Consider the following 24,502-nt stretch of genomic DNA (forward strand, 5'->3'; position numbering starts at 1 on the left):
AGCACCTGCTTTAGGTATGCCAGACTATGAAAAGGAGTTTGAGCTGTACTGCTGTGAGAGGGAAGGTTGTGCATTGTCTGTGTTAATACAGAGACATGGAAAACTGAGAAAACTAATTGCATTCTTCTCAGCAGTGCTTGATCCAGTTGCGAAAGCATTACCAGGCTGCTTGAAAGCAGTAGCTGCAACAAGTGTGAGCCTTGAGCAAAGTGAGGGAATTGTAATGGGATTTCCTGTAACAGTCTATGTACCCCATTCATTCGAAATTCTTCTTACCAGAAGCAAGACGCAGCATCTGACAAGTAACAGACTTACAAAATACGAGAAAGTTATTCTGGGATCAGATAACGTCTCGATAGCAAGATGTGTGAATTTAAATCCTTCCACATTATTACCTAATGGTGTCGTAACTGAAATAAGAAATGAGAATGATATTGACCATGAGTGCTTGGATGTTTTGGAATATTGCACCAAGCCAAGGCAGGACATTAAAGATGTTCCTTTGCCTGAGTCAGATTTTGTTTACTTTGTTGATGGTTCTTGTTTAAGAACAGAGGAGGGCTTTTTGAGAGCAGCATATTCTGTCTGCACAGTTGCTGATGTTATTGAAGCATCATGTCCCAAAGGAATTCGTTAAGCTCAAGTAGCAGAATTGATTGCTTTGATTCGTGCATGTGAGAGAGCAATACATTTAAAAATCAGCATAATAACTGACAGCCAATGGTGCGTGGCTAGGCGCGCAATGGTGACGGCCGCTACCAGGTAGAGCTCCGAGCCGAGCTCCCCTTCCCCGGGTCACTTCTCCGACATTTCACATCGGAGGCGCCTGAAACCGTAGGCGAACCTGCGGAGAACAGTTCTGGACACTCTGGACGATTTTCAGGTTGGCGGACCGGAGCTGTGACACCGGCCTTTCCTGTGACCTTCTGGCGGGGCTTGCTGCCGCCTGGCCGGCAAGGGCAGCTACGAGAGGCCGCGGACCGGGCCTACCAACCGGGCCCAGACACACAACCAGCGACTCGGCCTTGGCGGCTCCCACGTCCGTCGAGGCGGTGACCGGAGGATGGCCTGGGCGACCTGGCCCCTGATTCCCCCCCCCGCAACACCGGAAGGATTGGGAGACCCTGTACGGGGGTCTGAGGAGACGCGGCTGATGTGCCGGGACCGCTGAGCTGGCGGCGGCGCGGAACGGGGGCGCTGCTGTGGCACTATCTGCACACACGTCTGTGGGCGACGGCATCTCAGGGATCTGAGATCACAAGACCAGCGGGAACACCTACCGCGGCGGACCGAGGCTCAGACCTGCCGCCTGGGCCACGCATCAAGACCCGCGACTTGCCCCACGCGGTCCCTGCTGGTGACGGGACGGGGACCTCGAGAACGTCTAGGCGCGTCGGCCATTCCAGGAGGTACGACAGGCACTTGTGGGCGGAACCGGGAGGCCGAGGTGAATGGGCGCAACGCACTGAACACCGCGATAAGGCCGCGACCTTCCCCCCTGCCGAGGCGCTGATCCCCTGGCTGAAGTGGCGTAATGGAGAGAGGTGGTAGTTCATAGCGCTACGACCCCGTCATCACCTGATGCCCATCACGGGGCGGTTTCTAAATGAGATGGCAGCAGCTGTGCCAAGACGTTGAGGCATTACACCCCCCCCTAGACCCCTCGTGGCGGACAGACCTACAGGGAGTAGCGGCTGCTGACACCAGCTGCTCCCGGTGTAGATTTGAACCCGTGAAAGCCACGGAGGACGCAGCGCACCAGTTACAGGCCAACACTGATGGGAAAGTGACGAGAACATAAGAAGAGACACAGCGACACTGATGCCCATGCCTGCATATTCTCACCTTCCCAGCATTTCCTGGCTACGTGCAGCAACCAAGACCTGGTTACCCCACACCCTGCCTACCCAGAGCTGGGCTGAGACCCTTCCACCTACGTCATAGCTGGGAGGAACGGTCACCTACTGACACCACAGGCCCCTGAGAACGTGATCTGCAATTGGCCGAGGCACGCCAACACACAGGCTCACCGCCCGCACGGAGGACACACAAAGGGCCAACTAAACCGCCACGCGACGCTGCGTATGGTTGACACAATACTGCGAGCCAAGGACGCTACCGGCATTGAGAGAAGGCCGACACCTTGTCCCCCAGCCACACGAACATACGCTTCTGGCTGAGTTGCCTGGCACATGTCCGGAGGGGTGAGAACCCGCACTGGGACTGGAGGGGCCCCGCCGAAGGGAAAATCCGACAAGTCCTCGAAAAAGATGGCTACTGATCCGGTCACTGTGCAGTTGGACAGCGTGTTGGCCGCCATGGAACGAATGGAGCAGTCGCTCCAACTGACCAGAACTTCTCTAGAATCCAAAATAGACAGTGTTGCCATAGACCTCACCCACCTGCGAGAGGATCACAGGAAGCTGGCTGATAAGACCAAGACGCTAGAGGGAACAGTTGAGGACCTTGGCCCGAAGGTCTCACAAACGGATAGACAAGTCCAGGATCTACTGGCCAGAGTGGAGTTCCTGGAAGACCGCGCTGAGGATGCGGAAGGGAGAGCGAGACGCAACAACATCAGACTCGTAGGGGTCCCGGAGAAATGGGAAGGCAACCGACCGACGCAACGAGTGGAGGACTGGCTGAGAGACATACTACCGGAAGGCACGCTGTCGCCATATTTTGTGGTAGAGAGAGCACATAGTGTGCCCACGAGACCTCGCACCACCGGCTCCAACCCGAGACCGCTCCTCTTCAAAGTCCTGAACTATCGGGACAGAGACACTATACTGAGGGAAACAAGACGGCTGGGGGAAATCCGCATAGACAATGCTGCTGTGATGTTTTTCCCGGATTACACCATTCAGGTGCAACGTCAAAGACACGATTTCTTAGAAGTGAAACGACGACTACGTGAGGCTGGACTGAAGTACTCCCTACTCTTTCCTGCAAAACTGAGAGTGGTGGCGCAGGACAAGACCTACTTTTTCAATGCTCCTGTGGAAGTCAGCGACTGGCTGGACAGCGGGACGGATACAGCTCCCAGGCAAACACAATATCCTGAGGCGAGACCTCGAGACCGTGGGCCGCGACGCCGACGCCGCAACAGAAACCGCGGGAACGGCCATCCGGAGGAGGCAACACGTCACTCCCCACCGACGGACCAGATGATCCAAGAGCAACAAGATGCGCTCCGGAGGGTTTCCCAGTTAAGTGCCTCACCGACCTCGGACAACGTTCAAGCCACCAGCCCACAGATGATTCAGAGCGATGACGAAGCTATTTATGGGATCCCAGACTCCCAACTCTCTGTGGAGCTGCCAGACGTCACGCCGCAAACGGCTGATATGCCACATTGAAGCACTACATACATGACCATTGGATATTACCGGGGCGGCGGGGATAGGACCAGAGCCCGGACGATAACTGAGATGCTGCAGCCGGACACCGATGCCAGAGATGTCCCTCGCCACCCTGGTGACAGAGGGAGTGGCCTTTACGCAGTGAGTACTCACCCTGAGGTATGGACGCTGTGCAGCAGATGAACTGGTGAAACCATGCCACATGGTTCCCCCCCCCTCTCTCCGCCCCATGTCATCTGCCCCTGCCAACCGGACACATTCCTGCTCCGGACACTTGGGGAGTGGCCTCTGCCTATCTCCCTTGCACGAACAGGTCCTACGCAGGTCCGCAGCATTAGAGCAGGCGCTGCCTGCCTAACCACTGTCTCTGCTTACGTGGTGTATGTAACGTATGGCCCGGGGAAGGGCCTCTAACCATCTTCCCTTAGTTGGTTTTAGAGAACTGCCGGAACTACACCTAGCTCTAGTTTTCCCCCTAGACTTAAATACTGTTCTTTGCCTCCTTGGCGCGTTTGGACGGCGACATGTTACGTTGCCGACCTTTTGGTATTACTTACTGTATAGCAATGTTAGCTCACCCTGCTCCGATTCCCACCCTTCCCTTCAGAGAGATGCCTATATCCTTTATAAGTGTGCTATTGTCTGTGTCGGGGGTGGGTGGGGTGAGGGGGTTGGGGGCTCGGGGGAGGCGTTCGCCTGGGAGGCGACTGGTGGGGGGGGGTGGGTGCTCTTAACCATGACGATGGATATGACTGAGATTAGGATATGCACGTGGAATGTGAGAGGAATGCACACACCGTCGAGACGGTATCAAATTTATTCTTACATACGATGACACAAGTTTCAAGTAGTACTGTTACAGGAAACACACCTAAACAAAGCTGAGGTACACGCGCTGCGCCGACGGTGGCGCGGACAGCTCTATGCCACGGAGTACTCCTCCTATGCTCGAGGAGCGCTCATCTGGATACGACCGGGCACTCCCTGGGCGGCCATAGACACGCAGATAGATTCGGAAGGTCGCTATGCGATGGCACGAGGCAGACTTGATGGCCGCCCTGTGGTACTTACCTCCCTATACTCCCCGAACACTGACCAGGGTGGATTCCTTGAATCCCTCTCCACGGCACTGGCGCCTTGGCATGGGCTCCCATGGATCCTTGGGGGTGACTACAACTGTGTCTTGGATGTGAACTTGGACAGGTCTGTCACACCCCCGGCCGCTGCACAGGCACAAGTCACCACGAAAGCACTCCTCAATTGGGCCCGACAATGGGACTTACATGATGCATGGAGAACACGCAACCCCACGACACGCACATATTCCTACTGGTCGGGCGCGCACGCTTTACACGTACGCTTGGACAGATACATGGTTTCCTCTGACCTCCTCCCATTGATTCAGGACACACAATATATGGGCCGCACCCACTCAGATAATAATCCACCCACACTAGCCATCACTTGGGAAGATCCGCATCCTCCCATACCCACCTGGCGCATGCAACCGGACCTACTACTAGACGCGGCCTTCCGCGACTCCCTACTTACACAGACGGCTCAATACTTTGATCTTAACACTGGCACAGCGTCATCTCCCCAAACTGAATGGGATGCATTCAAAGTAGTGATCCGGGGACTCTGCTTGGGAACACAGGGGCACATGCGACGCACACTTGAGCGAGACCTGACACAGCTAGAAACTGAATTACTGGATTTTGAACGCGACACGGGAGGTGTGGCGACGGCCAAACTAACTGAAGCCAAGGCGAAACATGGCCGCCTACTAGACCAGTTGCGGCACGTCAATTTCGCAGCACACTCCGCCCGGGTCCATGGACAGGGTGATAGACCAGGCAAATTATTGGCCTGGTTGATAACACGAGAGGACCGCTCGACTCCCATAACGGCCATACAGGCAGGAGACGATGGATTGCTCTTCTCCCAGCGCCAAATCCACGAGGCGTTCACGGGTCACTATGCGGGACTTTATCACTCCCGCTTACACGTCCCGTTAGATGCCATTACTGAATACCTGTCGGACGTACAGCTGCCTGTCCTGACGGCGGCGCAACAGGATGACCTCGGAGCACCATTGGACTCTGAGGAACTTCGCGATACAATCTTTAACCTGTCAAATGGCAAATCTCCGGGGCCGGACGGCTTACCGGCCGAATTCTATAAGGCCGCCTCGGACATCTTGATCCCACACCTGGCAAGGATGTACTCTGCGGCTATAGATGACTTTGCATTACCTCCGACACTCAATGAGGCGACCCTTGTATCATTACTCAAACCTAGCAGGGATGGCACACAGTTAGGTTCCTACCGCCCTCTAGCACTCCTTAACACTGATTACAAAATCCTCGCCTCCGCACTGGCTCGCCGACTAGCCCCTTTGGTTCCTGCACTGGTACACCACGACCAGAACGGGTTCGTACCGGCACGACATACATCCCACAACATCCGTCGCCTGTTCCGCTTGCAGGAATACGCCACGAGACAGTGGCCACGAGCTGGGTGTCTAGTACTGGACCTGGAAAAAGCGTTCGATTCAGTGGAATGGCCATACCTGAGAGCGGTCATGGAAAAATTCGAGCTGGGGGTCGACTACCAGACCATGGTCGGGCTATTGTACCGCAGACCCACGGTCCGAGTTCGTACAGGAACGTTGTTATCAGACCCTATTAATGTACCGAGAGGCACCAGGCAGGGCTGCCCTTTGTCTCCTCTGCTGTTCTCCCTAGCAATGGAACCCCTGGCGGCGAAACTTCGGTCGCAGGGCATGGACTGGGGTATACCTATGGCGGATGGTCTCCATGTGGTGTCCTTGTATGCCGATGACCTTCTCTTGTACGTTAAGGACCTGAGCACTGTCCCGGTGTCCCTGACTGCTATCTTTGACACCTTCGAGGAAATGTCGGGGTTGCGGGTGAACTGGGCGAAATCGGGGGTCTACTCCTTCAACCCGAATGTTCCGGAATACGACATATGCATAGGGGGTGAGAGATTGCAGTGGTGCCCTACCACGTTCAGATACCTTGGGATACACATCTACAGAGACCCTACAGATGTTTTGGAAGGAAACCTGCTAAGAGCAATTGCTTCCATCCGAGCACAGGTTGGGTTCTGGAAGACATTGCCTCTAAATGTTCCGAGCCGCATCGCCCTAGCGAAAATGGTAGTCCTACCAAGACTGCTGTACTACTTTGCGAATATACCAACTTATGTCCCTACCCGGGTGTTCCGAATTCTCGAAACCCTGTTGCGTGACCTGATTTGGAATAAGGGTCGGCCACGGGTTGCCTTGACTAAACTATACATGCCCACTGCAGAGGGCGGCCTAGCTGTTCCCAACATGGAACTTTACTACTTAGCGGCGCAAATGCAATGGGTGTCGGGCTGGCTCGGTGGTAAGAAACTGGGAGACACGGCCACGGATACCACAGTTTGGTCACTATTACAAATACACGTATTGTTTCATCCATTGACACGGACTCCCCGGCCACCACAACTGCTGCTTGCGGTAGCGCACAGGTGCTTCCTCCGTTGTTTACGCCTGACCCGAGAGACGATACCTTACGCGCCGATACTGCCGTTACTGGGTACCCCGACGACGGCAGGGACTCTGACCACTGCACAGTTGGGTACCTGGACCACCGCGGAAGTGGATTCGCTGGGAGACCTCTACTCTGACGGTGTTCTCTTATCCTTTGCGGATCTCGCGAGGGACACGTCCCTCCCTGTCGGGCAGTTTCTACTACACGCCTCCCTCGTTCACGCGCTGACTGCTGCTTGGGGAGACATGTCTGATGAACCACCGACCCACCTCTTTCTGCAATATCTGCATGTCATGAGCAACGGCACACATATAATACATTGGTTAGCGCAGGCACTTCTTTTCCACACGCACCCGACGACCACACAGCTGAGAGAGAAGTGGGCGACTGACAGGGGGAAGGAATGGACGGACAAGGAGTGGGCTGTAATACTGGCTGGCCCGGTGAACATCCCCCGTAACCCACGCTTCAAAATCATACAGCTTTACATATTACACCGCGCATATCTCACCCCAGACAAGATTAATAAGTATTTTTCGGTCACAGACACTGCCTGCGGACGTTGCTCCCAACTAGGCGCGGACCTCCTACACATGTTCTGGCTCTGTCCTGCCCTTCAACAGTATTGGGATGGGGTGCACACGATGCTCCGGCATTGCACCAAGGAACAAGTACCAAACACATGGGAGGCTTGCATACTGGGATTATATAAGCGTACACGTCTAAACAGAGTACAGTCCAGGTACTGGGATCTTGGACTAATCACGGCCAAGAGACTGCTGACCATGCGGTGGAAGGCTACCACACCCCCACACATCCGACACTGGAGCCTGTCGCTGACGAATTGGGCGCGGGCAGAGAGCTCTGTCCTGCGACTTGAGGAGACGGCAGGGCTCAGAAAATTTCCTATTGCACAACACTGGGATGACATCCTACAGTCCTTTCTGCAGAAATGCATAGACCAAGAGATCACGTAAAGACCTGTATACTGCACCCCCCTCCGCGCCCAACACCGGAACCTGTAGGTCCAACGCAATGCACCGTCAGTCTCCCACATGACCACTGTGCTCTACTCACAATACGTCGCATTTCTGGATATTTCACACAGGCGATTGTCTGGCCCCCCCAGGCATGCACCGGCGCGCGCAACGCTGCGACATAGGCCCGAATCCTGCGAGATCGCGCTGGACTGACGCACCAGCGGACCCTACGGGCCCCCCCCTATACCCTTGGCACACGTAGGACCTGACCTCCTCCGCCCTCTCTCCCACCCCCCCCCGGGTTTCCCGCCTGCTCGACTCGTGGGACACGACTGACACACTAGCTCCACACCCCCTCCTCCTGACAATATGGCTATCTCTGCCCCGATCCACCCCTACCTGCCTTTTATGTATTTTTATGCTACAGTTTTATAGTTCATTAAGGATCTAGTTCTATTTCCTTTTAGACCATGCCCATACCGATACGACTCTGCATTTCACACTTTATATAACCTTTGCCCGTCACAACTAGAGCCTAGACGCATTATCTAAGTGTCGCGAACAATGGCGGTCACTTTCGACAGGGTGGGCGAGCACGGCGACCACGTGCTCCCAACAAGCTTGGACACTGTGCAACCTGGTCACTCATTTAAGTCACACCATACCCACTTGAAGGCCGACCCACGTTGATATCCTTCCCAATGACACACGAACGGCATAGTGGCCTAGACCGAAATTGAAACCTTTGATGTGTACCAGCCCATTGCCATAAAACTGACCTCGTAACCTATATATAGAAAACTAAGTGGACCGCACACTTTCGTCACGCCGAATGCTTACATGAATGTACAATGTAGTGAAATGTTAATGTGCGCTGCCGAACCCCAGGGTTGTCGGCCTTAAAGCTGTGTTCATTTATATCTACAGTAATGCTTCATTTCTCGCAGCTGGCCCGGCTGGGTTGTAGGCTAAATGCTGTGTACATTGTGTGTTGGACAATAAAGGTCTTTAAAAAAAAAAAAAAAAAAGATAACTGACAGCCAATACGGATACGGAGTTGTGCATGATTATGGACAGCTCTGGTCTCAAAGAGGTTATTTGACCTCTGCAGGTTCACCCATCAGAAATGCAAAATTAATTAAAAGATTGATTGATGGCATTCAATTACCAGAAAAGATTGCTGTCGTGAAATGTGCAGCACACAAAAAGGGAGAAGATTTTATCACAAAAGGTAATGCCTATGCGGATGAAATTGCTAGGTATTGTGCTAAAAACAATTGTTCAATTAATCAGGAGAAAAATGATGAACATGTTCTGAATTCACTAATGCTAACATCAGTAGTTGAAACATGGCAGGGATTAAAACATTTACAAGATGAAGCCAGTGATGAAGAGAAAAACACATGGTTGCGAGCAGAATGTAGACAGCGAGATGAGGATGGAATTTGGACTTACAAAGATGGTAGAGTAGTTTTACCAAATAGCATGATTGCTGACATGGCCAGGATGTATGATGGTCTGGGACATATAGGAAGAGATTCTATGATCAGGCTTTTTAGGCAAACTTGGTTCAATACAAAGTTTAGAACTATTGCAGAATCTCTTTGTCAAAGGTGTCAGACTTGCCAACAAATGAACCCAATCAGAAAAACAGTTGTGGGAATGGGAACCATAGGACGGGAGGGTGGTCCATTCACCAGATTGCAAATGGATTTTATTGAAATGCCACCACATAACAAATTGCGTTATGTCCTCGTAATAATCTGTTTGTTTTCAAGATGGGTTGAAGCGTTTCCTACGCACCATAATTATGCAATTACTGTTGCAAAATTACTTTTAAGGGAAATTATACCTAGGTACGGTTTCCCGGTGACTCTGGAAAGTGATCATGGAAGACATTTTGAAAACAGATTGCTACAATTGATTTGTGAAGCTTTACACATAGAGCAGAAGTTACATTGTGCATACAGACCAGAAGCATCAGGTGTTGTAGAGCAAGTAAACGGAACCATTAAGAACAGAATTGCAAAAATGTGTCTAGCTACAGGTATAAAGTGGACAGATGCACTTCCACTTGTTTTGATGTCTCTGAGAAGTACACCTGATAAAAAGACAGGTTTAAGCCCACACGATATTCTTATGGGCAGAGTCATGAGACAGGCATTCATACCAGTAGGAAAATTGATGACTATTAATGATAGCGTCATTTTGGAGTACTGCAGGAACTTGTCTGACGTTGTGACTTCTGTGTCCAATCAGGTGGGAACTGAAGTGCAAACAAGAGAAAAAGAGCAAGCACATGATCTGTTACCAGGTGACTGGGTGAGGACAAAAATTCATTGAAGAAGAAATTGTTTGGTACCCAGGTGGCAGAAACCAAGACAAGTCATTCTTGTTACAACAAATGCAGTGAAGTGCAAAGGTCTGAAGAGGTGGATCCATGCAAGCCATACAATTTGTGTGCCTACACCTGAAAACTCTGATGAAGAAAGTGACACCACAGCTGATTCAGATTCTGAAGAAGAACCTGAGAGAAATCCAGATCCTGAAGATCGACAGGCAGGTCGATATCTGGAAAATTCAACTGTGAATGGAAAATTGAATGAAAAAGATTTGGAAATTGTGATTGTAGACTCTTAAAATGATGAAGATCTGCTAGAAAAGAAGCAGAGGAAGAGTCTGATCAGGTTGTGATTCAAGACCAGGAGAGTATTGAAAAGCAGAAAAGAAGCTCTAAAAGCAGGAACAGAAAATCTGAAACTGGGAAGTTGAAGGTGATTGAAGAAGAAGAAGAAGAATTACCAAGTACCAGCTATAAAGATAGAGTTCCTAACGGAGTGAAATGGCCGAGTAAAGAAGTACCTGAGTCAAGAATCCAAATTTCTGACAGCGAAACTGAAGACAGTGATGAAGAATCACAGATAAGAAATTTCAGAAAAAGGGCTTGGAGAACAGAGTGTAATGTGATCGAGCCAAAGAGAAAATTACCGAGAAAAGGTGATAACTGGCCGAGTGAAAATGAAGGTCTGAAATTCAGATTGGTAAAGAAATCAAAGGAGCAAGTCAATGAGATTTCAAGTCAAAAAGATCCTGAAAAGAAAAGTGAAGCAGGAAAGAAAATAGAAGTCATTAGTAGTAGGGCAAAGAGAGTTGTAAAGCCAAACCAAAAATATAAGTCCCCTGAATGGACTTATATCATTATTCCACCTGTAGTGGAAGTCAGTAGCAGTAGTCAGGAAGAGATTGAAGACAATAGTGACAATGATTGAAATATTTTTCTGTTAAAATTTAGGGTTCTTGTTTTTGGCGTAAGGCTGAAGAAATTGTGTTAGGTGACACAAGGTCGAAGAAATCTTGTTAGCTGGAAAACAAATTGTGACGCAAGCTCGAAGAAAAGCTGTTAGAAGGTGAGGGTTTAATATTTAATAAAAAAAAAAATCTAAAATAGGGGGGTGTTAGAATTTAGACAATTTAAAATTTTTGTTTTTGTTTTCTTTGCAAGACTTTGTTAAACGAGTGAAAATGCCTTACGTTTTTGTAAATAACAGTTCAAGATGCTCCATCTTTAAGAGATGTTTTAAGATGTCCTCAATTTGTGTGATTCTAATAATCTTGCTTTGGTTAGTTCTAGCTGTCATTTTCCCATTTGGATTTGATAAGGAAAAGTATAAGGTCAATATGACAAGCAAAGCTTCAGTTAATCAAGACAAACATAGCGCAACAAGCAAAACTAACAGAGTTATTGATCACAGACCAGAGATTCATCAGGATAGATCTGTTAGTGATTTTTCTAGCAATACTTTTTCAAGACTCCTGGCTGAATATGTGAAGGTCATGGAAGTCAAAGATTGTTATATTTGTGTGAAATTGCCTGCTTCTGTTTCAGAGGGAGTGACATACAATATTCTTCCTCTTACTTATGGCATAACCTGTAGTGTAATAGCTAGCCTATTTTATCAGACTGGTCGTTTAGAGTATTATTACTCTAATTATGATGAAATTTTTGCAAATCTGAAAATTGAGAAAAGCTTGAACAAGCATAAAGAAGCCAAACAGATGAGGGAAATCTTTCTTGTGGCAAATGAACTCACCTATGAGTATGCTTTTAGAAATAATTTGACATGCAAACTGAGAACTGAGGAAAAATCTTTCCTGAATCTAGTTGAGGAGAGAAGAGCAATTTACAAACGAAATGAGATGATCAAGCAGACTAAATCCAAATTCTGGCAATTGGAGGATGAAAAGCTTAATGGTAAATCATTTGAGAATGTTGCAATACACATAGACAAACCAATTAGTGGAAAATGTTGTATTAAGAGAGATAATACGTTATTTGATAACTATTTTGTTGGGGCAAGCCATTGTGAGGACACTTATCAAATCATGGGGGGTTGGGGATTCAAGGGTGGCAAAGACCCAATTTTCCCTGGAATTTATTTTGTTTGTGGAGACAAAGCCTACTATAGCTAGTGGTTTCCAATTGGTGGATACTGAGGTTATTGCTATACGGTCCATGGTGATGCAGAACTGTCTTGCCCTTGACATTCTGCTAGCAAAAGAGGGAGGAGTTTGTGGCATTTTACATGTCCAACATTACTGCACCTATATTCCAGATGAGACTAGGAATATTGAGATGTATATCAAAAATATCACAGAGTTGCAATCAGAAATTGTACCCTTGGAAGAAGATGATTTTTCAGAACGTTTATCCAAAAGATTTGCAGTAATCAAAACCTGGTTTCAAGAGATTGGTGGTTCAATTCTTGGCAAGATATTGACACCTTTGTTAGTTATAGTTTTTGTGATACTATTGTTTAAGATCAGTTGCATGTTACACAAGAGAAAGAAATACCTGAGGGAAAAGAAGAGAATTTACAAGATCATAAAGGAACAGGAGAGAGAGATAGAACTAGAAGAGTTTCGTAGAACTCAATATGAGAGTTGTAGACAAACAGCTGAGACAAGTCTTTAGAAATACTAACACAGTGAAATCAAATCATGTTCATCTATAAGATAGAAATTTGCTAAATTTTTGGGTGTGGTTTGGTGATTTTTAAATCACCAGACGAGAGAGTTTATGGAGCGAGATTTGGAAATAAATTTATTTCAACTCGCAAAGTTAAACTTCCATAATAAATAATAATATTAACATGTGTGAAGTGAATTTTATTAATCAACCTAGAATAAATTGCAAATCATTACACGCGGGATACTAATATATGTGCTTATATATGTGCTTTAAGTTGCAAATGCATGTTTATGTAAAATAATATACTAATTTTGTCTATCGATTTTGTCAGAATTAAATGCGGCTATTTTATAATGGCATGTGCTTATTTCTGTGTGCTCATGTTTTGTTTTTCTGTCTTAAATGTTGCACAAATCTGTTTGTTGATTAATTTGCTTCTGCTAGGTAACATAGATTAATGGGTAATAATTAGCAAAGGTGGGTGGGTAACAGAACGAACTTTATTTCTCACATTAATCGATGTTTTGTGTTTGTTTATATATTAGTTTTGAGAGTGGGGCTAAAGAAGATGGCTGCCAGCACCGCAGCCTTCGAGACTTGACCAGAGTGAAATTGTCACCCATGCGCTGAACATTTTGCTGAGCTGACAATGTTTATGCAGAAGAAATCCTGGTCGTATTGAATGTGTTCTTGGTGACATTTCCAAGGACAGGACGGATGCTGTTAGGCCTGCCAAGATTAGGAAGTAAATGTTTCCCCGTCAAAAGTATCGTTTTGAGGAAGCAAAGAGGATGGCGAGACTAAGAACAATAAGGGCAAAGATGAAGCCCCGGACTTGGTCATGAGCGTGTGACCTCAGACTGGACTGTCGTGGCTTAACCAATGAGATTGACAGAAAAAAATATACGATACTGATACTTTATTTACTTAGAAAGGCATAAAAACTGTTCCCCTGGGAGGGAGGGCGCACTTGCTGCTCGTCTTCTCCTGACACCAGTTGGGCGTGACGTGCTGACGAACTTTCTTGGAGCACGTAAGGATCAATAGGGCTAAATGACTTTTACTTTATTCTTTTAGGTGAAGTGAGTTTTAGACAGGGACGTTAGGGCTTAGGTGATGGGAAACTGTTTATTCTTTTTGAAACATGCTAATTGATTTTGCTTGAAACTGTCAATTCTTTTTGCTAATCCTCAAATAATGATGCTTGAATAAAAGGATTCTAATAAAATGCACTTTCCTTGAATAAATAGTTAATAAAACAAGATTTTTGAAAAGACAAGCTGGTCTTGTTATTTCAGAGTCATGTTATCATCAGCAGATCCATTAGCCTAAGTGGCTTAATTAAATGCAAAGCTTTACAGATATTATGGTGAAATCATTATACTGCAGTTGTATATAAATGTGTATATAATTTGTGAATAGGTTTTATTAATTAGGCCACCTGATTCAGTTGCTCAAAATATGTCATGTTAGTTTATGGGCCTTGTGAATGATTTATGATTAATGGTGAGTATAGTGAAGTTGGGTAGTGTTGCTTATGACATATTTTCTATAGGGGCGCTGGAACAGGAGTATGGGGGTTTATTTTAATGCATTTTTAATGATGGCTCACATTCTATTTTAAACTGGTGTCCTGAAAATTTGACATGAGATGCATGTTTGTAAAGGTTTTAATTAACTGTACAATAAAATACTACTACTCTCTAAGTGTGTGTGTCCATGGATGTATCGTGTCATAGGAAATGTCAAACTGTCTGGCAACACTGGTCTCCCATCAGCTGATACTTGGATGTTATTTGTGTTTTTCTCAAAATCTGTTCTGATCCACCCTTGTTGTTCTGCCTCTAAAACATTTCCTTGTACCCCCTTCAACTCTTCCCAAGTGTACACAATTGGCTTCAACGTTGGATAGACAGCGTCCTTTTCAGATCCACATGTGAAATTTCCCTTAAATGTGTATGCTAGCAGGACACATTACTGGGCAACCAAATTACCATCTCTCTTTCCCATGACAAAAGTGAATCCCATTTGAGCAGTTAAACTGCATGCTATGGTAAGGGGATTCAATTGTATATCTTGTTCTGAGGTAACTTATTGAAGCCATGAAGTTTCGTCAACATAGTTCATGGTGTACATGGCATATGCTTCTCCTAATGTGCCATTGTTACCTCTCAGACTTGGGCCATCTACAAAATGGACATGATTGGGCTCAATCAGGAATTCATCATTAGGGTCTAACCTTGGCTTCATGCATTGATCCATGACACCCAGACATTCAGGTTCAACTACATCACATACAATTTCCGTTACTGGCAGCAGACTTAATACATTTAAATTTAGAGATGTTTTGATAACAAGATTTTTCAGTGGCAACTCCACAAAGTAAGAGACCATTTCAGTTACTGTACATTCCATAATTATATTCATACTCTTTTTGTGACTGACATCAACCATAGTTACCAAGTTAAGGCAGCTGACATTTCCGTGACGATAGGGTGAAGGGTTGTTGGGAAACACATCACAGACTTTTGAACATCTTCATATTTTTGAACAGGCACTGAGAGAGTGCACCTCTCCCTCTCACTGCAAATTGGTGTATAATATTTTAAATAAACTTACATCCCTAGTGTCGGGGCACGACAACCTTTCTCTTTTTACTCTAGGCATGCTTTTGTGCAATTGTTGTCCAATGGAAGCGGATCAGACACATCCTTGTGTGTCAGCCTCAGTAAAGGCTTAGCCACTAGGAAAAGGTTTGGTGTCGACTGTCTACAGTAGTCATCCATTCCCAAAAGCATCCTAACTTTCCACTGAGTTCGAGGTGGATTCATCTTGTGAAATGCTTCCACTCCCTCTGGTGACACAGTTCTAGCTCCTTTTTCAATTATGTTTCCCAAATATTGACCTTCAGGAGGCTACTTGCTGTTCGAGCAGTAGCAGCTCCCCCCCCCCCCCCCCCCCCAGTGCCTTGAGACCCTCCCGGGTGAGTAGCGCGCTTTATAAATGCCTTGATTGATTGATTGATCGATTGATCTCTTTTTTGGCAGTACTCCTGACGATCCTCACGTAATGGCACTATGATCTAAACCTGACAAAAATCAGTAACAGAAAGCCATTCTTCAGTGTCAACTTGTATGATGGTGTTGCTGAATACATGGTATCTGATTTAAATTTGACTAAGACTGGTTCTGCACTTTTTATTAATCCAACATCCCTCTCTGTGACCTCAAATACTGGGTTCATTGTTTCTTTCACATCAGAGGGTAATTTTTTAACTGTCACTTCAGAAACCAATCCTACAGCTGTCTCATGCTGTTTTAACTGTACATCCTCATCAGGAGTCTGATATTCAATATCCTCCGGTGTACAGTAAATTGTGCAGTTTAACTTGCACAGCAAATGTCTTCCTAGCAGACCTACTGTGCTTGAGTCACAAACATCAAATTGGAAATTTCCACAAATAAACCTGACTTTGCTATAACCTTCTCTAAAAATGAATTTGCAATCTGCCTGTTGAGAACTCCTACAACTTGTATCTCTTTAACTAAGTAAGGTAGGTCTGAACTTCCACTGTTCTCTCAATGGATCTGGTGATATCAGAAATGTTAGGGCTAAAGCTATCACTTTAAAATACAGCAGACTGTTGAAATGTGTTCTGATTTTGGTCCTGCAAAAAATTCAGATTTGTTTGGACAACTGATTTAAATCAATTTCAGGGTTTCCCATATTTTGTGGTACCATCTGAGCTTGGAGAACTAGTGTCATTGGTACATGTCAATTGTTTCTGAATTGACATTTGGTTTTGCTGAACTGGCAGATTTTCCATCTGCATTTCTCCCTGTATTTGCACATTTCCATCTACTGCATCAGGTTTAAGTCTACACTTCCTCTTCCAATGCTCAAATCTGTTACAAAGAAGGCAAAAGGTCACTTTCTTCAGATCATCCCCTGTCCTGCAGTGTTGCAGATATCTAACACGAGCCTGGCAACTGACCCTCAGTGCACCTGTACTCACTCTGGCTAAGGTGTATGTTTTGGTCATCAGAGGTGTGTGGGTGGGGATGCAGGCGATTCAGAAGTGTTGGTACTCAGTAGCTGTGAGTACCGGCTGGTTTAACACAGTGATCTATGACAGAACACTTCAGAAAACCACAAAGGCCTAAATGGTGCTTGGAGACAGAACATTAGTAGACCTCAAATGTCTCTAATTTTAAAATCAAAGAAAAATATTGCACACACTTTGAGTTTTGTTTTCAAGTTCTATGCTGTTTTTAGTATCCTTCACAAAGGAAACATAGTAGAAGAAAAGCTGTCTTCAGCACAACCGCACATGTCAGAAAGTAAGTTTCTTCACTCCTAAATTTGGTCAAACAGAGGGGCAGATTTACAAGAAAGTGACGCATCTATAGAGATGCGTCACTTTCCTTGCGCCACCCTAAAAAATGCTAGTGCCACCATGGATGCACCGTATTTACAATACGGCGCACCATGGCAGAAGGATTGACAGATGCGTCAGAAATTCTGACCCATCTGTTGGGGCAAAAGTCACACATTGCTGGAGTCCTGACGCAAGCACAACGCAACTCCAGCAATGCATTTTGTGGCCTATTCCCACTACACTGCATCACTCCTTAGGCCTGCTTCAAGCAGGCGTAAGGTTTTGACGCAGTGGCGTCCTAAACGTGACGCAGTGAAATCTTGTAGATTTCACTGCTTCATTTTTACAAGGCTTTCCTGCGTAGGAACACCCCCCTGCATACATTATACCTAGCACAGGGCTTTACAACGTGAGGCATCTCCCTAGATGCATCACGTAGTAAATAGGGGGCATTGTTTGTGCCACCGTTGCGGCAAAATAATTGACGCAATGGTGGCGCAAAGAGGCGCAAGGGGCTTGCAAATCTGCCCCAGAATGTTTAGCCAAGAGCAAATATGCTAATATGGTCATAAATTTAAGAAGAAAGCATTTTCAGTAAGATTTATGTCTTGGAGATGACGCCGGGAGCAGTGACCAGCAGAGGGCGCCAGATCCAGCTGCTCTTGATTAGGGGAGAGCAAAGTTGTCATGTTCTATGGTTGTCAGAAACTAAATCCCTTCTTGTCTATCCAGGGAGGTTAAACTCCTCCTTGTCTATTCGAGAAAGTTTCTAGTGAACTCTGAGCTAGCTGGCAAACACATAACTTTAAGTCTAATATCGTCAGTAGAAGACCTAGTTAACCTCAGCCCAACGTCTATACTATTGAAGGTATTATTCCAATGCGCAGAGCCTATTGGGATAATAGGAACTACACTACATGGCACCCAACGTTTGGATAGGCGATAAATCTAACGTAAGACATTAGAGTAACTCAGGTGTGCTTTTTCACTCAGACCCTTTTTTCCCATAATACTCCAAAGACGTCTGGAGTGGGTGAAAGGTTATATCCGCCAAACTTCGTAGGAGGAGACTCCTATGTATGGTTCTTGGTTTATTCAACGTTGAAGGATACACTGTTCCAAAATATTGTGCATCTAATCTTTGTTTCCATAGAAACCTGATCCGCAAATAAACAAAATAACCTTCCTGTCAGTAAAATGTCAGACAGTGAAGTAGAAAGGGAGACAGCTAGAGTAGCAGCTCAACTCCTAGCAGATGACAATAGTCTCCTACTGCAAGACCCGGAGGCAATACTAATCCCGGTCAACATAAGAAAAACTATAACGTTAAAACTTATAGAAAATGGGCTGACACCGAGAGGTGGTACAGTCATATTCGTAATTGAGGCACACGAATATCGGCAGACAGAGGTATTCTATTCATGGATAAACTTTCCAGCAGCAAACGCTGTAACAAAGGACTTCCATTATTACAAAATAGAGGAACCTCCGAATGAGTACACTCCTTTCGAGGAGGTGGAAATACCACTCAAATACCAAGAGCACCTGTTCTTGTTTAATGGCGCCCTAAAACATAATAATCACATCACCAGGCTCGGTCCACTAGGTAGACCAGGAGTAACGTGGCCGGTTCTAGCCGGATACACACCACATCCAGACATTGAAGAAATGCCTGCACCAGATCTTTTAGCACAGCTAAAACAACTAATTAAAATACATAGACAATTAGTCCAATATGTAATGCGGACTTCAACAGTCCAACCAGCAATTAAAATTCCACAGCTGACCCCTCATCAGGGGAACACAAATAAAATTACACCACAGAACATACAGTCCTGTCTAGGTAAAGTACCCGCAAAACGGGAACAAATTCCATTCTGGTTAGCACAAAAAATCACTCAAATAGAGGCGGTATTTCCGGATGCCACCCCTGTTGAGAAACACAGGATTCTGACTATCTGTCTTCCAATGGGAATCGCACCACATGTGGAGGACTGTGACACTTGGGGTACAGTCTTTGCTTCTGTTTACACAAAAACACATGGTGTTCCATCCATGTCAGTAATACCAGATGTGCTAAAACAAATTCAAGATGAATACGGTCCAGAACCTGCTTTAACTCTTGGTATGAAATTACTAAAAGACTTCAAGCAGGTCTCGGCAATATTATTAGCCAATATAAAGGGAGAAGCAGCAAATGTGGCGATCCGCCAGAGGTTGAAAGAGACAAATATAGCAGACCAACCATTTGAAATTTCCAGAATCATAGAAAAATCCTATGAGGAACTAGGAAGAGATAGCTTGGGTGAAATACCGGTGAAACCCCAACTAATTGAAAGTCCTGAAAAGGTATTTATTAAGAATAATCTAAACACTCAAAAAAAGAGCTGGGATGGAAATAAACAATCCAATCCTAAAGAAAAAAGATTCCAGTCCAGAGGAAGGTCTCCTCGGCGGAGAGAAAGATCTCCGGACCAAGGACGCAAGTCTCCCCAGAGGGAGCCCTCTGTGAAAAAATACAACCTTAGAAATAGGGATAATATAAAAAAACCTGATAGATATCAAGATATTGATACATGTCCCTCTCAATCTTTTCAGACTTCCTCGCAGAAATCGGAAAGAAGAGGACGATCAGAACACAGGGAAGAGCACGTCAAGTCCAAAGACAAGGAACCTGCTCATCAAAATAAAAAATTACAATTTCCAAAGAAGAAGGTAGCCAGTATCAAAGTAATCAAACATGCCGAGAATACTGAGGACACAGCTGAAAAACGGAGAATGGGCTCAGACAATGCTAGACAGCGCAGCAGAAGTGAGCATAGCTCGCAAGATCCTTATGAATCATCTGGAGACAGTGGACACGAATGAATACATTCAGGTGGAAACTGCAGATACCAGAGTTAGCAAACCTCATAAAATATATGAAATAACATTGCGTATAGAGGGGGATAAGACTAGGAAAATAAGGGGTCTATTTTGGGATAATCTCTCCAAGGGTTATGACATCCTTCTAGCTGAAAAAGACTGGCCACCAGAGTTTGTCAGGGAGTGCCCTCATGGCGAAGAAATAATTATGCCTGCCTTCTCAAATCATATTCCAATACATAAAAAATATACACTTGCAAGAAAGTGGGCAGTAGCCCAAGCTCCTGCATTATATAAAAACCATGTGGGATGGGATGAGGACTCTCCTCCTCACAAAATCCAGTTAAAATCACAACCTACTGCACAGAGGCAGTACCCAATTAAGCAAGAAGCTAAAAAACACCATAATACTTGGGTTCGCAGCAGAGGGTTACAAATTCAACTTTAAAAAGTCAAGAATTGCCCATCTAACTGTCTTGTTTCTAGGATATGAACTATCAAGTGAAGGCAAAAGCCTGGCTGACAATTTTCTAGAGAAATGTGCTGTAATCCAAGCACCTAGAACACTAAAAAATCTACAATCAATTCTAGGCTTCCTAAATTTCGGAAGAACTTACATTATAAATTATGCAGAGAGAGTTAAACCTCTCTATGATCTAATGAAACCAGATTTTAAAAGAATCAATTGGACTCAAAAACACACAGAAATTTTGAGATCTTTACAAACAGACATGTTAGTTAAAACAAAACTACAAACACGTGACAACACACGCAATCTTGTGATTCGAGTCATCCCAGGAAGATGCGGATTCACATACCTGACCTCTAATGAGGGAGAAAAGGTACCAATTGCATACAAATCACACTTGTACACAGAAGCTGAAAAAACGTTCAGCATTAAGGAAAACATTGTTGACGCGGTTCAAACAGCTGTAGCAAAAGAAAAATACCAAGCTGACGGTAGACGTATTACAGTCAGAACAGCAGAATCAGCTTTTGAGGCCTTAACTACCCCATGTAATTTACCGATTACGTCACTGAATCCAGAATGGATACAATGGGTAAATTCTATTGCTACAGACAAAGTGAAATACTATTTTGATCCAGAAATGAAAAAATTAAAACATCTAGAATATGAGAGAGAATACCCTCTGCCAATCGACATTCTGCCTTTACGACAGTACGCCTGTGTAATCTATACAGACGGACATGCTCAACCCTCAGTTTGGGGAGAGCAAGCATACAACGCCACATGCGAGATTGTAAAAGACGTGTGGCGCGGAGGTAAACTGAGACCTCTATTTACGAAATCACACTCAGTGGAAAATAATTCAGAACAACAAACTGAAATTATAGCGTTAAAAATGGCGCTAGATAATGCCGATCGCGAATTCCCGACACTTATAGTGTGCGATTCGTATTACTGCGTCAAATCATACAATAATGATTTACAGAAATGGATTCAAAACGGTTACAAAGATGACACAGGTGCCACAATAAAGCAGAAAGCGCTTTGGGAACAAGTAGTTCTTTTCCAGAAAGAACTACCAAAAACTCACGTGATACATTCACTGAGTCATCAGCGTGATGGCGTTCACGTTGCAGGGAATTCATTGGCTGAGACAGCCACAGCGGCAGCAACTAAATCGGCTTCGGTAGCTAGAAAAAAGCGTTCAGTAAAATACATTGACGGTGAAACAGTGCTGGCGGTAAAAACGTCATCAAAAGGCGACTGCTCAGCACTACCGATCAACTATCCACTCAATTATACATACATAATCGATGCAAACTCCGTTCCTTTTGCTCGAATCCCTGGAGTGGGGGATAGAGTAATTCCAAACATGAACAGGAGAGGCTTGTTAATAGCAGACGCACATATGGGTGAGGGTCTTAGACACCTTAAGCTTAAAGATTCTCTGGAAGAATTACAATCAGTGTACTGGTGGCCAGGCATGAGCCTGCATCATCACACCTTTGTAAAAAACTGCCCCGACTGCAACAGAGATCGCAGTGGCGACCGAGACGGTGTACTACCATGGCGTTTCGCTCCAGACTGGATCAACAATAAACAATAAAACCCAGTATGAATAATGCGTCAAATTAACATGTAAAGGTTATTTTTCACTTATAATGTAGACCACAGCTCTCGGCTGACGTCTGAACTGTTATACAAAGATTTGCGAGTCTATAATGGCATATACGCTAGGAGCATGCTACGTCCTGACCGATATCTTTCCTTTAGCTCTCGAGCTTATGGGGGGTGCCTGGCCAGAATGAGCATTGCATTGCGGGACTCTTCTCACTTCCTTCCTGAGGGAAACGGGATGGTGTAAAGAAAAAACCAAGGCATAAAGTAATCTATAACAGCAAAGGTATTAGGTTCGGGAGCTGGGTTGGTCAAACATCTAATAAGTGTCCAACGTAGTCTTAATAATCTGCCAAGAAATTCTCTGAGAGGTCTCAGTCCGTACGAACTATTGTTTGGGACTAGAATGTTAATCCAGGACTTAGATAGTCAAACTTCAGTGGTTAAAGAAAAATGCTTTGATATCAAAGATCGCTTGGCTATTTTACAGGACTTAAATGAAACAAGAAAAGACCTGAGCAACATAAAATTGAAACAACAGCCAACAACCACTGAAGAGAAACCACCTGTCCCAGCAAGGCCTGTCTGGATTCCAAAAATCAGGGATCTGGTCAGAGAGAAGATCGCGGTAAAGAAGGAATTTGGGCCTTCTTACAGAAAAGCAGTTCCTGTCTTGTCTGTCAACGGGACAAGATCAGTAGTACTACCGCCCCTTGCTGGTAAAAAGGAGAACCGAGTTGTGTCCATCGACCTGGTTAAACCACAATCATGTGGCCGATAACAAGTAGTAGGCCAAGTGGACTCCCAAGAATTAGCAGAACACCAAAGTTTGCTACATCCACAGAGGTTCAAACTGAAAGACTAATCACATTTGAAAAATCTACAGTGAATCAACAAGGACTATGCAACAAAGCAATAGAACTTGAACCTCTTAAAACCCAAATCAAAGCTTTTCATCAAGAAACACCGACCTACGATGATGTAACTACAGACTATTCTAATGAAACAAAACAAATTCCAAAAGCAAAAAGTAATCCAGAAGCAATTGGAACAATTGACAGAACGGCATCCGGCTACTTCATCAACTTCGATGATTTTTCTGAAGATCCAAGTGAACCAGAAGTACAGCCATCAACAAAAACTTTTAGAGACAAAGCAAAGGAACTTTTTCATCAACTCAAAGAAACCTATCTGATTTCTCCATGGATTGAAATTTGGGTGGCATTAGGTGCATTTGTCCTTATACTTTGGCTCATCATGGTATTATGCTTGGGACATTTCATTGAGGGAAAATATGCTAAAATGGACACAGCAAGCCAGAAAATCAACTTGGTCCTTAAACCACACACATCTTCACACGTCGAGAAAAGAGAACTTTCTTCAGTGAACTTCACAGCCAATCCTATACCAGGCGGTGTAGCATGGGACAATACTGATTATGAAATCTATGGCCCGGTTGAAATCCTGAAGTATCCACATCAATTTAAGATCTCGTTAAGTGACTTTGTAAAACCAAGCACATTTGCTGATGATTGGGACTTTGAAAGTATTAATGATATGATGTCTGACCTAGTAATCTCTGCTAAATTTACAGAACATGATTATTTGCAAGGTTCGTCTAATTATGATCAAATGTTTTGCTACAACCACTATGGTAACCATTATCTACATAAATCTGCACAACCTAGAAATATTTTAAATTATAACCAATGGGAACATTGTGCTACTCCACCAAAAGGTAGTTCGAAAACATTTTATGATAAATATTCATATTTTTCAGGGTTTAACACAAGTAATGCAGAAACATTCTATTTCAAATTGTCAAATAGGACAGGTATGAAAACCATGCTTACAAACACAAAATTGATATATTCAGACTCATTCTTTGAAAAAATGAATACATTTGGTTTTGATTTCTGGAACAATAACATTGAAACGAAAACGATCTGGGGCACAAAAGATTGGCAAGTACAAGGTATAGAATCATTGTTTAGAGCCTGCATGATCCCAGAACAAATTATATTTTTGAATGACACCATTCAACAGACTACCTGTCTTGGCCTAGCCAAAATCAAAGACTTAAACAAACCGTCTATTCCAAAGCCAACAACGGACAGTAATAGCACTACGGATGTTGAGATAGACGTAAACCATATTTTAAACCAAAACAGAACACATCCTGATTGGAAACAATGGTTGATCTGGCCCACAGACACGAATAACTGTCAAGACAGATTCCTGAACAAAATACAGGGGTTCAAATTGACCAGGCCAGACCCTAGATACTCCCAAAGACAACATC

The sequence above is a fragment of the Lissotriton helveticus genome, chromosome 5_1 (genome assembly GCF_964261635.1).
Source record: "Lissotriton helveticus chromosome 5_1, aLisHel1.1, whole genome shotgun sequence".
In the NCBI taxonomy this organism is placed as follows: Eukaryota; Metazoa; Chordata; class Amphibia; order Caudata; family Salamandridae; genus Lissotriton; species Lissotriton helveticus.